General features: G+C 36.3%; 1 pseudogene; it reads left to right on the forward strand.

The window, feature by feature from the left end:
* The first annotated feature begins 3,066 nt into the window (after positions 1-3,066).
* On the forward strand, positions 3,067-4,598 carry LOC121044508 (E3 ubiquitin-protein ligase Mdm2-like; annotated as a pseudogene).
* The last annotated feature ends 4,073 nt before the right edge of the window (positions 4,599-8,671 follow it).

Consider the following 8,671-nt stretch of genomic DNA (forward strand, 5'->3'; position numbering starts at 1 on the left):
TTATTTTTGGTTATGGTTATTGAAATATAACTTAAAATAAAATTCATCTGTTTTAGCTATTTCTCTTAAAGAATCTGTCCACTTAAGCTGACTTATCAAATTCATAGTCATAATATTGTTCTTCAGGTTACTTTATACTTTTAGTGTCTGTAGGACCTGAAGTGATGCCCCCTCTTCTGTTCTTGATATTGGTAATTTATGTCTGTACTCTTTTTTCCTTAATCACTTTGACCAGAGTTTTATCAATTTTATTATTAATAATTTTAAATGACGAGTTTGGGTTCTAGTAATTTTGGGGTTCTAATAATTTTCTATCTTTAATATTTTCAGTTTCACTGATTTTTGTTCTTCTTTCCTTTCTTCTTTTTCTCTTAAATTTAATTCACTTTTTTTTTTAATTTGTTTTATTTCTTAGGTTGAATCTTCAAAGATTAGTTTGAGGCATTTTTTCCCTAATGCTATCATTTTTAAGCAATGCTTAAGCTGCATCACATAAAAATTGTTTCATTTTATTTTTATTTTTTAAAGTTTATATTCATCCATTTTGAGAGAAAGAGAGAGAGAATGAGAGAGAGCACAAGCAGGGCAGAAGCTGAGAGAGAGAGAGGGAGACAGAATCCCAAGCAGGCTCCACACTATCAGCACAGAGCCCAATGCAGGGCTGGAACTCATAAACCATAAGATTGTTTACGTTGGCTCAAGACCGGAGCCAACATCAAGAGTTGGATGTTAAACCAACAGAGCCACCCAGGCGCCCAAAAGTTGCTTCATTTTAATTTAATTCAAAACATTTCCTAATTTCATGTTTGTTTTCTTCTTTGACATAGGGTTGATTCAGAAGTATGTTTTTAAAGATCCAAATATTTCAGAAATTTTCAATTATTTTCTATTGATTTCCAGTTTCATTCCCTTGTGGGCTGAGGACATATGCTATGCAATTTCAGTCTAGAAGTTTTGTTACACACAAGTGGTCTACCTTGGTAAAGAGTGTGTGTGCACTTGAAAAAAAAATGTATTCTGTTGGGTTTTTCCCTGTGTCCCATGAAGGTCACTTAGGTCAAATTAATTGATAGTATTGTTGTTCATGTCTTACACTTGCTCACTGAGTTTCACTTTACTTATTTTATCAATTACTAAAACATCTCTCACTATAATTGTGGATTTTAGACTAGTCATTTTTAAAATGCTGTGTGTAGTGGCACTGATTCTTAATGTCTAATAAATTAGCAAATTTTCTTTTATTTATTTAAAACCATATAATTATCCAAAAAGTGTCTACTGATGCTTAAATTCAATGTAATTTAGGGCTTAGTCAAAACAAGAAGCACCAGATACTTTTCATCAAGCAGCACATAATAACAACTATTTATGCATTCATGTATAATTAAATCAAAGACATATTTTAGTATTTAGGGATCTATCCCTACTCAAGAAATTTTCTAGATGTCATTAACCAAAAAGCCACATACTAGATTTCTTCTGACATTATGATCCTAGGGATGGTTTTTAGAAAATTCCCATTTTGAGGCTCAATTATATCAGTTGTAAAAGAGAGAAGGGTAGACCAAATGGGATTTTAAGAAGCTTTACTTTCTATGACATCATTATCATCATCAAAATCAGCATACTTGTTTTATTTACATTTGTTGGATTTAATATGTGTTTTGTGGGCCTACCACTATTCTTCTATGAGATAACTTACTGAATTGAGCTTCACTTTGTCAGTTGTAAAGTAATACAGTAACCACAGCCCTGCCTATATCCTGGGAAGTTGTAATAAATGAGAAGTTGAATAGGCAATTTATTTTGCACTAGTCAAGAGCTGTACACAACCAAATAAACATTATAATGATTATTAAAGAGCAAAAGCATTCACATGCTAGTGGAAGTTGCTAATTCTGAAACACACACACACACACACACACACACACACACACACACACTAACCACTTATGCCCCAGAAGCTTAATTATACCTGTACTATCACTTGTATAAGTCTTTGAATGATCTTATATTGTTTCTAACTCAACATTTCATGATCTCTCCTTCCCTAGGCAGCTAATTAAATCAGCAACTGAACTCTTCAATTCATACCAAGGCAATCAAGAATGTCTATTTCTTTTCAACTAGTTCTCTCACATAATTGCACAGTTCCTTTTTTCTAGAATCTTGAAAAAACAAGATAGAATGGACTTAATCGGTTACTTTCAGAGTCACAAACAAGACTGACTTCTAAGACTTTGGCCAACTGGTATCTGAATAGAAGATGGTTTGATTGGCTGAAAATGAGCTAGTCGATGTCCTAATGAGGGTTTTGATTAATTCACACCAATGATTCTGAATTTGTGCCATCTACTTTAAAAAGAAACCTAACTTGTGAAGCATTATTTCGTATTTTTCATCCAGAGAGGATTAGTGGAGAGAAAATTAAGTTCCCTCATCTAAGTAAGTACCTCAGGGAACTATTCACCTATCAATGTATGGGAGAGTTTCAGCCTGTAACTTACCCAATTTCATTAGCATTAATGGGAGTTTTGTGTGAAATCCTGTGTGAATCATTGCTTTAGGAGATCTGTAAGAGTTGGTTGATTACTTTTATTTTGTAATGGCTCTATTCTCCAGCTCAAACTTTTAACTCGTTAGGCTTGCAATAGATGCTAACTTTTGGAAGGAATCAAATTTGGTCTCTTTAAGGTAATTAAATCAGAGGAGCATCACATGGAATTATTCACCATTGTGAATGTTAGATGCTTGCTGCATATTAGGTTCCCAGATGTTCCACTGGACTGCTGTCTATAGTGTGTGAAGACTTAAATTTGATTTTTTAGCTTTTATCCAATTCTGTTTTATTAATATGCACTTATTTATAAGTATTCTTACTCAAGCCCTCTATTTTTCCCTCATTGCTGGGCCATGAATTCTGCACCCATTTGGGTGATCCTTCATGCACCCGGCCCTTGCCTTTCCTTGGCTTCTACTTACCAATGATTCTTACATGGTATGAAAAATAATTTGTGTCCAAACCTGGACGATTTTGAAAATTAAAGGGGAAATTTGAGAGTCTGCATGGCCTGGGTGCACATGCACAAATACCCAGGAGATGCACTAGGGGACCTGAGCAAGCTGGGCTCCTCTTGGGTCCTGTGCAGCCTTAGTGACTGGGATGAAAACAGAGCAAGAAGCCCAGCTGGTGGGCAGCCCTGGGCCCTCTGACTGAGGTCTTGCTGGTTTTTTTTTGCTGTCAGGGGCCTCCTTCTTTGGACCTAGGGTGCTCATGTATCCCCAGGCCTGGGATTTAAGAGCATTTTGAGAATTAAGAAGAAGAAAAGAGAACTTCTGACTCGGCAAAAATGTGGATGAATTACCTGGTGAATGACAAAGAAAGCACCTGAAATCTTACAGTATTTCTCTTTCTTTGATGAAAGCCTCACTTTATGTGTTACAAGGGAGATATAGTGTGAAGAAGCAAGAGCAGGGAATCCAGAGATTCCAGCAAATCCGGATCTTGATTCTGGGGTAAGTGAACATTTGGGTGGTTGGATCAGGATTCAGTTTTAGATTAAATTGCTGTAGAATTTGAAGCTGAATCTCAATTCAGAAGACTGTAGCCTTAGTGAAGAAGAATAACTCTCAGAGGAAGATGATAAGGTATATCAAGGTAAAACAGGCAGGAGAGAGTGAAGTAGATTCACTTGAAGAAGATGCTGAAATTTCCTTGGCAGACTACTGGAAGTATGCTTTATGAAAGGAATCCTTCCCTTCCACTCCATTGCAACAGATGCTGAACAATTGGTGAGAACTGTCTTCAGAAAGAGAAAGTAGCTGTACAAGCCTATCTAGAAAAGTCAATACAAGTAGAAGAGGGCTTTGATGTTCCTGACTGTAAACAAATGAACAAACAAAAAACTAGAGTGGATGATTCCAAAGTGTCATATGTTGAAGAAAATGATGATCACACAAGCCTCCCAAAATCTAACAAAGTAAGCACTACACTCAGCCATCAACTTCTAATTGCATTACTTACAGCAGCCAAGAAGATGTCAAGGAATTTGAATGCGAAGAAACACAAGACAAAGAATAAAATATGGAATCTAGTTTTCTCCTTAATGCAATTGATTCTCGTGTGATTTGCCAAGGTTGACCTAAAAATAGGTGCATTGTCCACTGCAATATCTTATGGCATATTTTGCATGTGCAAAGAATCTTAAAAAAGTATGCAAGATGAAAAAGTCCTAGAGATATGCTGTACAACATCGTGCATACAGTTAACACAGTATGAGGTACTTAAAATATGTTGAGGATAGTTCTCATGTCAAGTGTTCTTACACAGACACACACAAATGCACACAAAAGAACAAAAGGAAATTGCTGGAGGTGATGGATATGTTTAGTACCTTGATTGTGGTAATAATATCATGGGTGTATGCTAATGTCCAAACTTACCAAAATGTATACATTAACACGTGTAATTTTTTGTAATTTATATCAATTATACCTCAGTAACCTTAAAAAGAAAGAGACATAAGCCCTACCCAGTGTAAAGAAAACCAATTCAAATGACTGTGATATTTCCACTAGTTGACCTGTCCATAAAATAGAATTACATATTTCTAACAGTATAACCCAAAACATTTAGATGAACATGAAATGTATTATTTTTTATATATGTCAAAGCAAGAAAGTATTTAGTCCATGCGTATTTCTTGTCTTCAGTGTCATTTACCTACTGGGAGTAGATAATGAATATTTGCCTCCTTTCAGGAAAATGTAAATTTGTGTTTATATTGTATATTTGGTTTTTAATGTAATTTGGATTAGACAGCTCATCCTTAACATCTATGCCTTATATTTTAAATCTTATCCACTTTCTCTTAAATGAGAAGTACCTGATTTTACTTTTATATAAGTAGGGCGTTTAAATGTAACTTATTTAGTACTTTTCATGTAAGGAGAAAAAGTTTGTGTGAAAGATTTAATATAAAATTTTTCAATACCCTTTAATCTTGCGATTCTTAGTTTCTCTGCTCTTTCAGAGCCTCTTAAAATACTTTTTCCAGATAAAAAATAAATTGGTAGTTATTTTTGGTGCTATGTAATTAAAGTGTACTTCTTCTTCAGCCACTTTGGTGTATAAGGGATTAGTGGTAAAGATGTTGTCACTTGAGAAGTCTGTGGGAATAGGCATCGTATATCATATACTCCACAAGACAAAACCTTTTAAGGCTCCCTAGTAGAGTATGAAATTGTCCTGGTGGGGAGAGATATAGCTTGGTCTAGCAGTCTCTTCTCCATGGGTGATTTCAGGATTGGGTGGAATCAGTTGTTTCCTCTAAATTGATACACAAATCTAAGACAATTTGAAGTATCTTCTTGGGCTGGCTTACATAGATCCTCATTTTTCCCAGGTTTCAGAACTTCGTTTATGGTACATTCTAGAAACGAGTGAATTCAGAAAGATATGTTTGGAAATCTTATAGAAAAAACTAGTCATTTTAAAACTAGCTAGAAAGGTCATACCTTTTTTCTAAATTATCCAGAAATTATGCATCAACCTTCCTTCAAGAAAGACAGAGTCAAAGCGTAGGATTCTAAAATAGCTCTCAAATTATATAGACTAATTTCTTGATTTATGTTTATTTTTTTAACTTTGAAAAATTTATTTTTTGAGAGAGGCAGAGACAGAGTGAGTGGGGGAGGGGCAGACAGAGAGGGAGACAGAGGATCCCAAGTAGAGTCCGTGCTGCCAGCACAGAGTCCAATGTGGGACTCAAACTTATGAAACTGTGAGATTATGACCTAAGCCAAAACCAAGAGTCAGATGCTTAACTGACTGGGCCACCCAGATGCCCCATCGCGATTTATGTTTAAGTGCAAATCTTATTTGAAGCAAAGTATTGTGAATAACTACTTTGATTTAGGGTCCCAGTGTTTTTCTCCTATGACAGCTGTACATCTCCTATGACCGCTGAGGACAATAACATCAACTGAACTGTAAGTTTAGAACAGAATGAAGGAGTCATTTTGCATAACTTTGTGTGCCAGTCACTAATAGTATATTGTTGTTATAAACTTCAGAATGAAAACTTACATACACACGTGCTTACCCATGTATGCCTATGTAAGCAAGAAACAAATGACTGGAGGGATTAGTACTTTAGCCACAGAGTGGTCCTCAAATTCAGTAAAACTTCATTAGTTTGGAATTTAAGACACATCAACCAGAACTAAGTAGAATTCATCCTTTTTGAGGAGAGTTGGTGGGATAAATGAGATTATCAACACTGTATGTTCAGGGTATATATCTGCAGTGATTATGCTATTTATAAAACATTCAAATCTCTGCACAACTGGAGTCTCATTTGGCCTGCCTATGGATTACTAACGAATTTAGTCTTCATTTTTCACATTTTTTAGGTTTAGTGTGCTTATTTATTGATTTACAAATAAATAATTCATTAAATGTTTGCTTAAGAAAAACAAAATGAAAGAGGGACCTTTAATGGTTATGTAAGGATGACAAGGAGAAAATGAGTGACCTTACCTTTACCTCTAACCTTCCAAAATATATACTCATTCACACGGATACAAGCCTGCTCCTTAAAATCTAGAAAAGTTCTGCTTATAAAACCCTAGTTTTTTTTTCTGTTATTTTTGTTTTTTCACACTAAAACTTTCCACCCTCCTAGGCCTCCAGTTAGTTTTATTCCAACTTACCTTTCCTCTGACCAAGGTCTCCATACTTCTATCCTCTCTACTTTTCCATTACCTACCAACGGATGTCATCTTCCACCCTCACCCACTTCTTCTGCTTTCAGATTTCAATGGCACTTCCCTAATCAAGCACCAGACTAGGGACACTGTTCAGAGAAAACAAGAACTTCACAAAAAACTGTTCCTTTAGGCGTGTTATCTCTGGCATCCAATGGGCACAGGGATAGTCTGACACACTGTTATCTCAGTAAACTGTCTCTTGCCATCACTCCACTAGCTATTTAAAATCTTCATCTTCCTGAGGCCTTCTACTCACTTGCCCTGTAACCTACTGGGAGCTGATAATTCTCTTGCTTATTTCAGAACAAACAAAGGCCATTAAAATTGGAAATCTGTTAATGTCAAACTCATAAAGCTAAATGGACCTGAACCCTTATTTTTTATCTTTTACATATACCACAATGTAAGAGAGACCTTCCTCCTTTGAAAGATTCATTCACCAGAGTTGTTGAATCTATAGTCTGCTACCTCCCAAGAGACTCTGCTACATTGATTTTTCCCTCTTTCTGCAGTTGCCTTAAAAAAAAAAACACACACACACACACACACAATTGGCTAACATTGGTTAAGAGGATATGGACCCACACTGACAGATGAAGAGAGGAACACCTAGACAAATGTCCAAAACCATGCTGCTTGAGAATGGAAAGGCTAGGATAAGATAGAAATGTGAGACCCCACAGATAGAGAAATTATTTGCTACTGTATATTGACTGTATCATGTAATCATTTAAATATCTTCAGGTCTCTCTCATCTTAAATCAAGTTCCATGAAATAATCCTGGAATGATTGTCTATTCATATGGTCTCCAATTTGTACACCTCCTGTTTGTTCATCAACTCACAACAATCTGGCTTTGCCCTACTTTGTTCCCCTGACACCTCATTTCCCTGTGATTATCTGTGAGATTTAAAAAAAAAAGTTTGTTTATTTAGAGAGACAGAGACAGAAAGCAGGGGAGAGGCAGAGAAGGAAAGGAAGAGAATCACAAGCAGGCTCTACGCTGTCAGAGGAGAGCCCAAAGCAGGGCTCGATTCCATGAATCATGAGATCATGACCTGAGCCAAAATCAAAAGCCAGACATTTAACCCACTGAGCCACCCAGGCACCCCAGTCTGTGAGCTTTTTGTTGCAAAGACCACTTCTCCTTTCTGAGTCTTGATATTTGACATTTTTAATCACTCAGTGTTTTTTAAAAATGTTCTTTCCCTGAGTTCTATGACACCACATGAGATGGCTTTCTTTTGACCTCTGAGGCTGCTCTTTTTTTTCTTTTTTTGCTTTCCTTCATGTACTTCTATGTCCTTAAATGGTTCTCTCTTATTGAGTGTCAGAGGCTTCAGGTCTATGTTACCTCTTCCATTATGATTACTTGGATGAGGACCTGTTTGCTGATGCCTCCCCGAAAGTTGCAAGGAAGTTCGGTTTGAACTTTCACCACCATCAACTCTAGCTCTCACACACCTATAGTTTTGAAGTTTTTTTTTTCTTTTCACAACTCAGACATGCAGTGCAAACTTTAGAGCAGTTCTAGTGATTGGCAATGTAGCTACAGACATATTTTGATTGCCTTGGTCCTTTGGTTCTTCATTATGTAGCTGGGCTTTCTTGCACCCACTTCTGATGCAGCCTGACAAACAGATACTTACTGTCATTTGTTTTATTTCATCATCTCCCTCTTATTGGTGCTAAGGTTAGCATAATTGTCATCGGCAGCCTTTTTCTGCCTTTACAAACGTCCAGGCAATAGCTTGGGTTCTCAATTTGAGTTACCAATTTGTGGGTTGTAGAGAAGAAAATGATAGTTCCCAATTTTATGGAAACAATAAGGTGGGACTTATAAATTAACAATCATAGGAGTTTTCTGATGGAAGTCTAAAGCCTGTGGCTCCTCTCACT

The sequence above is a fragment of the Herpailurus yagouaroundi genome, unplaced genomic scaffold (assembly GCF_014898765.1).
Source record: "Herpailurus yagouaroundi ecotype Mexico unplaced genomic scaffold, PumYag 188, whole genome shotgun sequence".
Taxonomy (NCBI): Eukaryota; Metazoa; Chordata; class Mammalia; order Carnivora; family Felidae; genus Herpailurus; species Herpailurus yagouaroundi.